The sequence below is a fragment of the Bos indicus genome, chromosome 27, assembly GCF_029378745.1.
Source record: "Bos indicus isolate NIAB-ARS_2022 breed Sahiwal x Tharparkar chromosome 27, NIAB-ARS_B.indTharparkar_mat_pri_1.0, whole genome shotgun sequence".
Lineage (NCBI taxonomy): Eukaryota > Metazoa > Chordata > Mammalia > Artiodactyla > Bovidae > Bos > Bos indicus.
Window position 1 is genome coordinate 14553614 of NC_091786.1, and position 9475 is coordinate 14563088.

The window sequence follows — 9475 nt, forward strand, 5'->3', positions numbered from 1 at the left end:
TTTCACAAATGTCACTCATGTGCTTGTATATATAAGAGAAAACATATGTGTGAGCTGAGTGCCAATACCTTTGGTACAGAGCAAATTGGAGAGGAGAGAGATTGAATGAGAAGAAGGGAAAAGGAAATGAGGGGGATATTAATCGACCCAACCTCAGGCACCAAACACAGCACAGTCTTCCTAGAAAGTGATATAGTTCGTGTGTCTGTTCTTTTAGGGGAACAGTGTTTGGTTGCCTGAAACAGACACTTGAGTAATACTAGCTCAAACAGATAGGGTTTTCTTTATATCAGATAATGAGAAGCCTGGGTTGGCCAGGCAAAGGCTAGAGAAGTAGCCCAGTGGTGCTGTCAAGCATGCAGGCCCTGTTGGTCTTTCTCTTCACTGTCATTGGAATATTGGCTCCTACAGCCTCTGTTGTTGCCTTTTGATCTCAGTGTGGCTGCTGCAGCTCCAGGTATCTCCCTGTGCATCAGGAATTGATGCACCACGTCTTTTTCTGTTTTTGTTTTCTTGTTTTTATGTTGGGGCTGAAAGTTCTCCTCAGAAGACTTCTGTTTTATTAGCCATGAGTAGGTCCCATGCCATTTCATTTCAGTCACTGGCCAAATTTCCATGACAAGTTATGATTCTTTCCTTAGGGCTGAGCAAGGGCCTGTCCCTCAAGAGATCAAAGGATCCGGGACTTCCCTGGTGGTCCAGTGGTTAAGAATCTGCCTTGCAATGAAGGGGACCTGGGTTTGAACCCTGATCTGAGAACTAAGACCCCAGATGCTGTGGACCAAACAAGCCCACATGCCACAACTAGAGTCTGTGTACCACAGCAAAAGATCCCACGTGGCACAGTGAAGATACGTGCTGCAACTGAGAGCTGACACAGCCAGGTAAATTGTTGAAGCGCTAAGTTGCTTTAATTGTGTCTGACTCTTTGCAACCCCATAGACTGTAGCCCGCCAGGCTCTTCTGTCCATGGGGATTCTCCAGGCAAGAACACTGGAGTGAGTTGCTATTTCCTTCTCCAGGGGATCTTCCCAACCCGGGGATCAAACCCACATCTCTTATGTCTCCTGAGTTGGCAGGCGGGTTATTTTACCATTAGTGCCACCTGGGAAGTCAGAGCGATCAAAGGATCAAGATTCTGTAAGCCAGAAACAAAGAGGGAAGGTAGCAATGGATGGCGGAGAAGGCAACGGCAACCCACTCCAGTACTCTTGCCTGGAAAATCCCATGGACAGAGGAGCCTGGTGGGCTACAGTCCATGGGGTCGATAAGAGTCGGACACGACTGAGCGACTTCACTTTCACTTTTCTCTTTCCTGCATTGGAGAAGGAAATGGCAACCCACTCCAGTGTTATTGCCTGGAGAATCCCAGGGATGGGGGAGCCTGTTGGGCTGCCGTCTATGGGGTCGCACAGAGTCGGAGACGACTGAAGTGACTTAGCAGCAGCAGCAGTAGCAATGGATGGTGGCTATGGACAGAAACTAGGAGGGGTGGCAGGTAAAGGTGGGAGGTGGTTGCATGGAAGATCCAAGTTGAAACAAGGTGTCATTGTTATTAGGGAATTAAAGGGGTTAGAAACGAGGGTCAGAAACACTAAGTGTCCAAAAGTCATATAATGGGGGTAAAACTAGAGATGCCCACTGGTTACTTTGGCCAAAGTGAGCCAAAGCCCATGGCGTTCCCAAAGCTGGGACGGGGGCCTGGAGCCCACGTCACGGCCCAGGTGGAACAGATGGGCTCCTTCAGAGTGCCTGGTTCCTGGCTCTGGTGTTTGCTGGTGGGAGTTTATGTTCCACTTAGAGCTGGCAAGCAGCTTCTGGCAGGTGTGGCAATCTGCAGGCTCTTAGACAACCAGCTAACTCTGGGTCTCAAGTCAGATTCCAGACACTGAACTGGAGATTGGGAAAGGGTTTTGCAGAGCCAACTTGGGAAACTGGCAAGAGTCCCAAATTCCAGGAGGAGCCAGATTTACCCGGCAGTTAGCAAGACAAGAGCTTGGGAACAAAGCTTAAGGGTGAAGCCCTGTTATTTGAGGGCTGGAGGCAGGCTGGGATCAGGGAACCAGGAGCCCTTTGATTAAAGCTTTAGGGAGGGACTGGCAGCCAGGGTACCTGATGGAAGACCCTGGGGCAGAGCTGGCTTGTGTTAAGTGAAGGGTCGAGCATCTCAGGGTGGGATTGGTGGTGGGAACTGACGATCTGACCGATCTGACCGAACCTACTACAGACGGGGGATCAAGTGGTCCCATGGGGGAGGGAAAAGGAAAGATGTAGCTCTGTAGAGGAGAGCTCCAAGAAATATTTTGGAGGTAGCATTTATGGGACTTGGCAAGAGGAAAGGCATCTTGGCGTTTGAGCCTCCGTGACTGGCTTTATACAAAAATATGAAATGTCCAAGCAGCAGTCATTTTCGATGCTAAAACCCCTTGAGGTAGGGATGTTAGTAATTGATACGTGAGGCTTGGGAGAGAGACTACAGCTGGAAATGAAGGCTGGAGTCATTCACATCAAGATAGTCATGTAATGAGACTAGATAGAGGGCGTGGAGAAACAGTTCAGCTTATGTGCCACAAGAAGAAGTTATTTCTTCCAGTGGTTGTTATTTGTTTCCTATTTATTTGATTTCTCCATGAATTCTTAGATCCTTCATATTTCCAGTTGATTCTTCTTTCTTCATGTTTTCAGTTATACCTAGTTTTCCCAAATACCTGCATCTTCTTATGCCTGGTGGCTCAGACGGTAAAGAATCTGCCTGCAATGTGAGAGACCTGGGTTCTATCCCTGGGTTGGGAAGGTCTCCTGGAGAAGGGCATGGCAACCCACTCCAGTATTCTTGCCTGGAGAACCCCATGGACAGAGGAGCCTGGTGGGCTACAGTCCCTGGGGTTGCAAAGAGTCTGACAAGACTGAGTGACTAACACACATGTCTGAAAGGCTTATTTAAATTCTTTAAGGATTTAAAAAAAGAAAAATCAGAGGATACCATCTTCCCCATCCCCCAGACAAGGATTTGTGTTTATTCTTTATGATTTCCCTTCATAGCAATTGTTATTTATGGGTAACTCCCAAGATTCTTTAGTGATAGTTTTTTTAAAAATGGCCAAAGAAGAATGTGTTGTGACTTTTCCCCTTCATTTTTTAATCATGTAGCAAATGGGAGGATGGGAAATGCTGTCTTATCACAACCACATCAAAATTATTCCAGCCTCAACATCCTGACCACACCCTGTACTTCGGAAGAGCGTTCCTTTAAAGCCACAAAGGATTCTTTTCTTTCATATTAAGCTGGAGAGGGTTTTCCAAGATTTATATTAACAAGGAAAAAGAAAAAAAAAATTAAAACCAATATCATCAAATTGTTGGTTTCATAAATTGGTATAAGAATGCCTAAGTGCAAGTTATACTTAGGAGAAAGGTATATATTCTTAACAGTCAGGATAGTGAAATCATTATTTGAATGAATTATTTGAAAAATCATTTGTGAGTTTGGGGGGAGAGGTGTCCATGAGTTTTTCAAACACACCTACTAAATGTAAAGAACTTTCCAGAACTGCAGTCAAAGCTATAGGTAAGGTAACCAATATTGTTGAGAGCAGGACACTATTGGGATCAGAAGTCAATGTTTGGAGTAGTTACACACTAGGATTGTCTGGGGCAAAACAATGTAAGACTTAGGTCACAGGAGTTCTGGATTTCAGTGGTGGTTCACGGGTCACATAATTCAAGGTGAAACGAAATGAAAGTCAGGCATTTCCTCCTTGTCCTGGCCTCTATATTGAAGCCGCCGTTTTGTTATATAAAATACAGGTGGTTCAAGGGCCTGGAAATGCTGAAATGAGATTGTCTTAGTCTTTTCCTGTTGCTTTTCAAGTCAAGGTGACGGTGTTTGGAGACCGTGTTGAGTGGATTCAGGGCCCAGCCCTGTAGGTACTTAATGACTTCAGTGTGGGCTTTTAATCTCCTGCCCAAGTGTTATCTTACTTGTCCAGACAAGCCTTCACCATTCTAGGAGAGTGTGGGAAAATTAACACTGCTGAGCGACCCGGCAAGGAGAGAAATGTCTGAAGCTAGAAATGAATTGCACTCGTATTTATTTTAATGCGGTCTGGAAACGTACAGCTTGAAATCTCTGTGCCGCTTAAGGCGAGCCCAGCACCCTTCCACGGAGGGGGAAAAAAAAGAGCAAGAGGATTGAAAAATAGAGCATGGCTATCTTTACTGCTGGAGTTAGTTCTCAGGAAACCTGAAATGCTGAATGTAATAAAATGTTGACAGCAGTTTCACTTAACATGCGGGAACCCTGGGCCAGAACGACATCTTTGGCACCAAAGGAAATCAGGAGAATAAAAACAGCAGTCGTCGGGATTTGAAGGAAAGCCACAGATTATTACCATCTGTACGTTTTCCAGACCCTGTGCAAAACCAGAAAGCCAGGATCCAGCCGGAGAGTAAGTATATTGAACTCTGGTGTATGTTTTTAGACGGAAGAAAGTTAGAAATTGGTCTCAATGTTTGAACACAATGCTTTGTAAAACCTGGCGAATTTTTTTTTTTTTTCCCGGTAACCATGTCCTCATGGTTTATCTTGAAAACCTGTGTGTTTCACGTGGGAGCTACCATTGTTATAAACCTTTATTGTACCAGGCCATCGTACTTTCATGGTTTCTCTGTAAACGTAGCATTGTAAGTTGCTCTTCTATTTCAGATTGTTCTTGTACATCGTGTTTTTGTGTTCTTTCCGGAAAGTTGCGGAAAGATCGTGGTGAAGCGCATTTTAGTGTTTGGGTCATGAATTGATCAGCTCATCACTGTCAGCTATCAGTTAGCTCATATTTTTCTGTTTATTATCCAGAAGAAGGTACTTTCAGATGAGCCAGTCTTTAAGTATTTTTGGATTAATTTCCTGCCTCACGTTGACTGACGTTATAATTTGAGCCAACAGCTGCATTCTCTACGGTTGAAACCTATATAGAGACTAAACATAAGACACAAAAAGTTTCTGACTGTGTGTGCTTTAATCAGGGTTGATGTTTGTTCAGAGATCTGAGACCTCAACTTGTAAAGTCTAGCCCTTGAAAAGCGAGAATCACTGAGTGGGCTTGGGATAGGAGTGGCAAGAGGGGAGATGGGTTATTCCTTTTTATAAAAGGAGAATGTCTGTTTTAAAATAACAACTAGTGAATAAGAGAGGCCTGTTTATCTAAAATGTTTACATGAAAGAATTAAATCCTATGTCAATGGGACCATTAGGTAAACTATTTGACATCTCATTGAGAAATAGAAACTTGTAAATAGCTTTTGATATGTAGCTCTGAGAATAAAATTTAATGGGATGATTCTAACTTGAAAACAGCAATTAATGACAGATTGTAGAAGTCAGCCAATTAATTGTCACTGAGTGCTTTTCTATCCAACACATATGAAAGATTGTTTATAAACAGGGAGTATTTTTTTTCAACATGCATATGAATTTGTATAACACTTGGCAGTTCTTGGCTAGTTTGGCAACATTAAAATCTTAGCTCTTAGACTAGTTTCCTGGAGATGAAATATTCCATGGATATATCTGTGCTTTCCTTGCAAGCCTGGCAATCTTAATGTTTAGCAAGACATTCTTCTCTGCAGTGTTTTTCTTCAGTCACCTCAAATTCTCAGAATAATTTAATATGAAGTGTTTGGACAAATTGAAATGAGGGAAGGGTCCCACACCTGTTGAACCCTAGGTTTGCAACGACATTGAATCGCACGCATTGTGCTTAATTCTGAAAGCTATTCATCCCAATGTTCATTTTGCAATTAAAGTATGTATACAGGTCTCTCTCGCTGCAGGGTGTTCTTTCGTGTTAGGACAGCCCAATCCATTTCTTTAATTAATGACGCAGAGTCTTAGTTCATGGACCAGTCTCAGGGGAGTAATTTAGCATATGTGAACGGGCTCACAAGGCTTTCTGGACTCTTGGGTCCTATTTGATAAATTATTGCTTCAATATATTAAATGGACCCCAGTGTCCTAAAAACATTCATATAATTTCCACATGTTCATTTTTTTTTTCTTGCTGGAAAGTGTAACTTACAGCTAGAGTGGCTTAGAAATCTTGGCTCCTTCTTGAAGAAAAACCAATGGGCACATTTAGCAAACCTTTCAAAAATATCTCAGTGCAGGAAAATCTTTGATAAAATCTATGAATATGTTTATAACATTTTTAACTGTCTGTGTAAGCATCTTAAAGCTTCAGAGAAAAAATGCTAAATTGGCATAGTTGATTTTTCCTCTTGCAAAACACTTATGAGCAACAAGGTCGTATTGAGCAGAAGGTATGGTTGGAATGGCGTGTTGAGGAATGTTAATGATTTGTCTAAAGGGGTGTGCGTGGAGTGCACAGGCGGGCCCTTCACCTCCATCCTGCCTTCTTTTTGAAGTGACATTTGGCATTTTCGCTGCTTAGTGGTGCCAGCTCGCTAGGAATCTTGAGTTCATCACACAAATTCTGGGTCCCAGCTGCTCTGACATGGGTCAAAAGTGGGGCAAGCCTCACCGAAGCTGGTAGCTGCCTTGGCAGGTCTGTTCTGAGTCAGTTTCTCGTTTAGAGTTTCATTCCTGGCCTCGCTGGGGGCTCCCGGATTGGTGGAGTCTTGCTGCAGAAATGTATCTCGTTGGAAATGTGCTAAGTGTTGCACCCCGGGACCCGAGCAGGCCAGGCCTAGGAAATTTGTCTCCATCCAAAACAAGAAGGACACCCTGGGGGTCTGCCTTCACGGAAGCCACAGAGGCCCTTGGCCATCTGTCCCCTGACTGACTTGCAGCTGATGGCAGGGTGGTCCAGAATCATAATAGAGTAGTTGCCTTGCCGGTAGCTGGCATCGACCCTGGGGCTTGATGATACCCTTGCCCGAGAAGAATGGAGAGTTTTGCTCTTAGGGAAAAAGAGAAGGAAGATGTCACATTGTTACTTTAAAAATAGTCCTTTTTTTTTTTTTTTTGCAGCAGTGTCTGCTGAGAAGTGATTGCATCCTGTATTCATTTTGGAACTCTGTTCTCTTTGGTACTTATCCTCTAAGCTTAAAGCAGTCAGCTACCAACTCTCATGGAGAATTTGCTGTGGGAAGTCCCGAAGGCTTGGTCCATGCCATCTGAATGAGAAGTGGGGCATGTGGAACAGCAGTGAATACTGTGAGTGTATGGTTGGAGCCAGATCGTGTGGTGCTGGCCCTTTGCGGCAGGAGTTCAGAGGACAGAAACCCAGCCAGGCCTCCTCATCTGCCTCAGCAGTAATCCCCCTGCCTCCTACAAGGTTCTTCCCGCCCGGCCAACTCCTGCAGCAGCTGATCCTGCGCCTCCCTCATGCTAACGTGTCAGGCAGCCCCCTCTCTGATGTGAAGTCCGGTCCTGACTCAGCTTCTTCTGGAGCTCTGTTCCTCCACCTCCTCACCTGCTGCTTAAAAAGACAGTTGTGCTTTCATGTTCCTTTCTTCCTGAAATGATTCTCCCCGGAATCAGCAGTAACCTCGGGATGCTGAACGTTTTCCCTGGCCCCGCCTCCTCTAGCGCTCAGCGCCTGGGGTTGTGGCTGGTCCCCTGCTCTGTTTTGTGACTCCCCGCCCTTGGTTTCTGGAAAGTTGCGCTGTTCTTGTTTGGCATCTCTTTTGCATGCGCTTTCTTGGCAGTGCCACTCCCGCCCACGCTTCCGTGATTCTTTCCCCAGTTTCAGGCCTGCCCATCTCCTTATTCTTGCCCTTGGGTTTATCCGCTCACCTCCCTGAGCTGTTGCAGTAGAGGACTCGGTCATGCACTTCTCCAGGGTGGGTTAAGAGCCTACTCTCCGTCTACACGTGGAGGGTGGAACGCTGACCCGACACGTGGTGCCTGCCTCCTGGAGTTTGTGGTCCAGGGAGGCGGAGAGACAGGCACACAGTTCACATCCTTATTGTCGGGGAGCCGCCCCGAGCCGGGGGGGCGGGGGGTGCTGCGCCTCCTGTGCGAATCCGTGGCGGGCACCTGACCTGACTTGACCTGGGGGATGAGTCCTAAACCCACAGCCCCCTGGACCCCTGACCTCTCTCTCTTGAACTTCAGTCTCTCTTGGGTGAAGAGGGAATGGTCTCTCCTGGTGACCTGTCGCCACCTCTAGCACACCAAGTCTGAGGGAGTGATCTTTTCCTCCCAGCGTGCCCCCTACTGTCTGCTTTAAGGCCACGGAGCCAGCACGTCCCCCCACCCCCTTAGGCTGGGAGTCTGGGCATCACGCAGAGTTCAGATTTCCCTCCGGTTCCTCACCCAGTCGCTCGCCCACTGCTGTCAGCGGGTCCCCTGAAACCGCTCTCCACTCTGCTCCTGACTTTCTGTTCCCATGGCCGCTGCCGGCGGCCAAATCCTCACCACTTTCCTGCCCTTTTAATATTTGTAAATGGGCTATTTGCCGATTCAGAGGAGATTTACAGAAATTACCCAAGTGGTTCATGTTCTTGGTGGAAAAATTTTAGAAAATGCAGGTAAGCAAAGAAAACAACGGGAAGAAGAGAAAACTCACATGCCTCATCACACAGATAGCATTCCTATTACAACCCTGATATTTAACCTCCTGAACTTTTCTCTGCACTCTCTATGCATCAGAATATTCTCATATGTGAAAATGGGAAAACTGTCTTACAAACTGTGGTTCTATTCTCTATATTGTTTTGGAGCCTACTTTTTTGTATTTAGCCCATAAATGTTCATCCCTTGACATCTTTAAATATAATTATTTGTATTATATTTGTATAATTATTTGTAATGATTTTCCATGGCTGCATAAGGATTTGAAATAATCAGGACTTTAATCTCTACACTTATTTCAGTGCCTTGGTGCACTACCGCTAGGTCATCTTCTTAAAACATTTTTTATTCTTGCTATTCTTTCATGCAAAAAACCATCAGTGGCTTTCTGTTGCCCGAATGTGTGTGTGTGTGTGTGTGTGTGTGTGCACACGTGCACACACACACACACACCTCTTCCTGTTTATGTAAAGAGGTTTTTCTGACTTGGTCAGGCTTCAGCATTCCTTTCCTCGTCAGGAATAAGGTTAGGCCACGTTTTGGCGGTTACCATACATCTTGCAGGACGGTGGGGCTTTGGGATGATGGCGGGACAGTTACTGGCATGCCCCCAGCACCTGGCTCAGCATCTTGCTTCTTCCCGCCTCCATTCTCTCCTTTTACTGCCGTCCAGTGTCCTGGGGCTGCCAGTGACGAAGCCCCTCCTCCCACCCCAGCCCTGGCTCCTGCCCAGTGAGAGTGTTTGACAGCTGTGTCAACATGCAGATGCAACGGGGCAGGACCGCGGTGCCTGCCACGGGGGTAGAGGGCTCTATGGGGCGACTTTGGAGCTTGACTTGAAGTGCTGCAGTGCTTACCAAGTTAAGCTGGTGGTCAGAGAGGATGGGGTGGGGAGGGTGGAAAGTCTGCACAATGGGGTGAGGGGGACAGTCCTTGGAAGGA

At 45.9% G+C, this 9475-nt stretch overlaps 1 protein-coding gene across 1 annotated transcript in view; it reads left to right on the plus strand.

Annotated features, from left to right (window-relative positions):
* Window positions 1–9475, plus strand: part of STOX2 (storkhead box 2) — a 196822-nt gene that overhangs the window by 42033 nt on the left and 145314 nt on the right. The gene's annotated exons all lie outside the window — the stretch shown is intronic.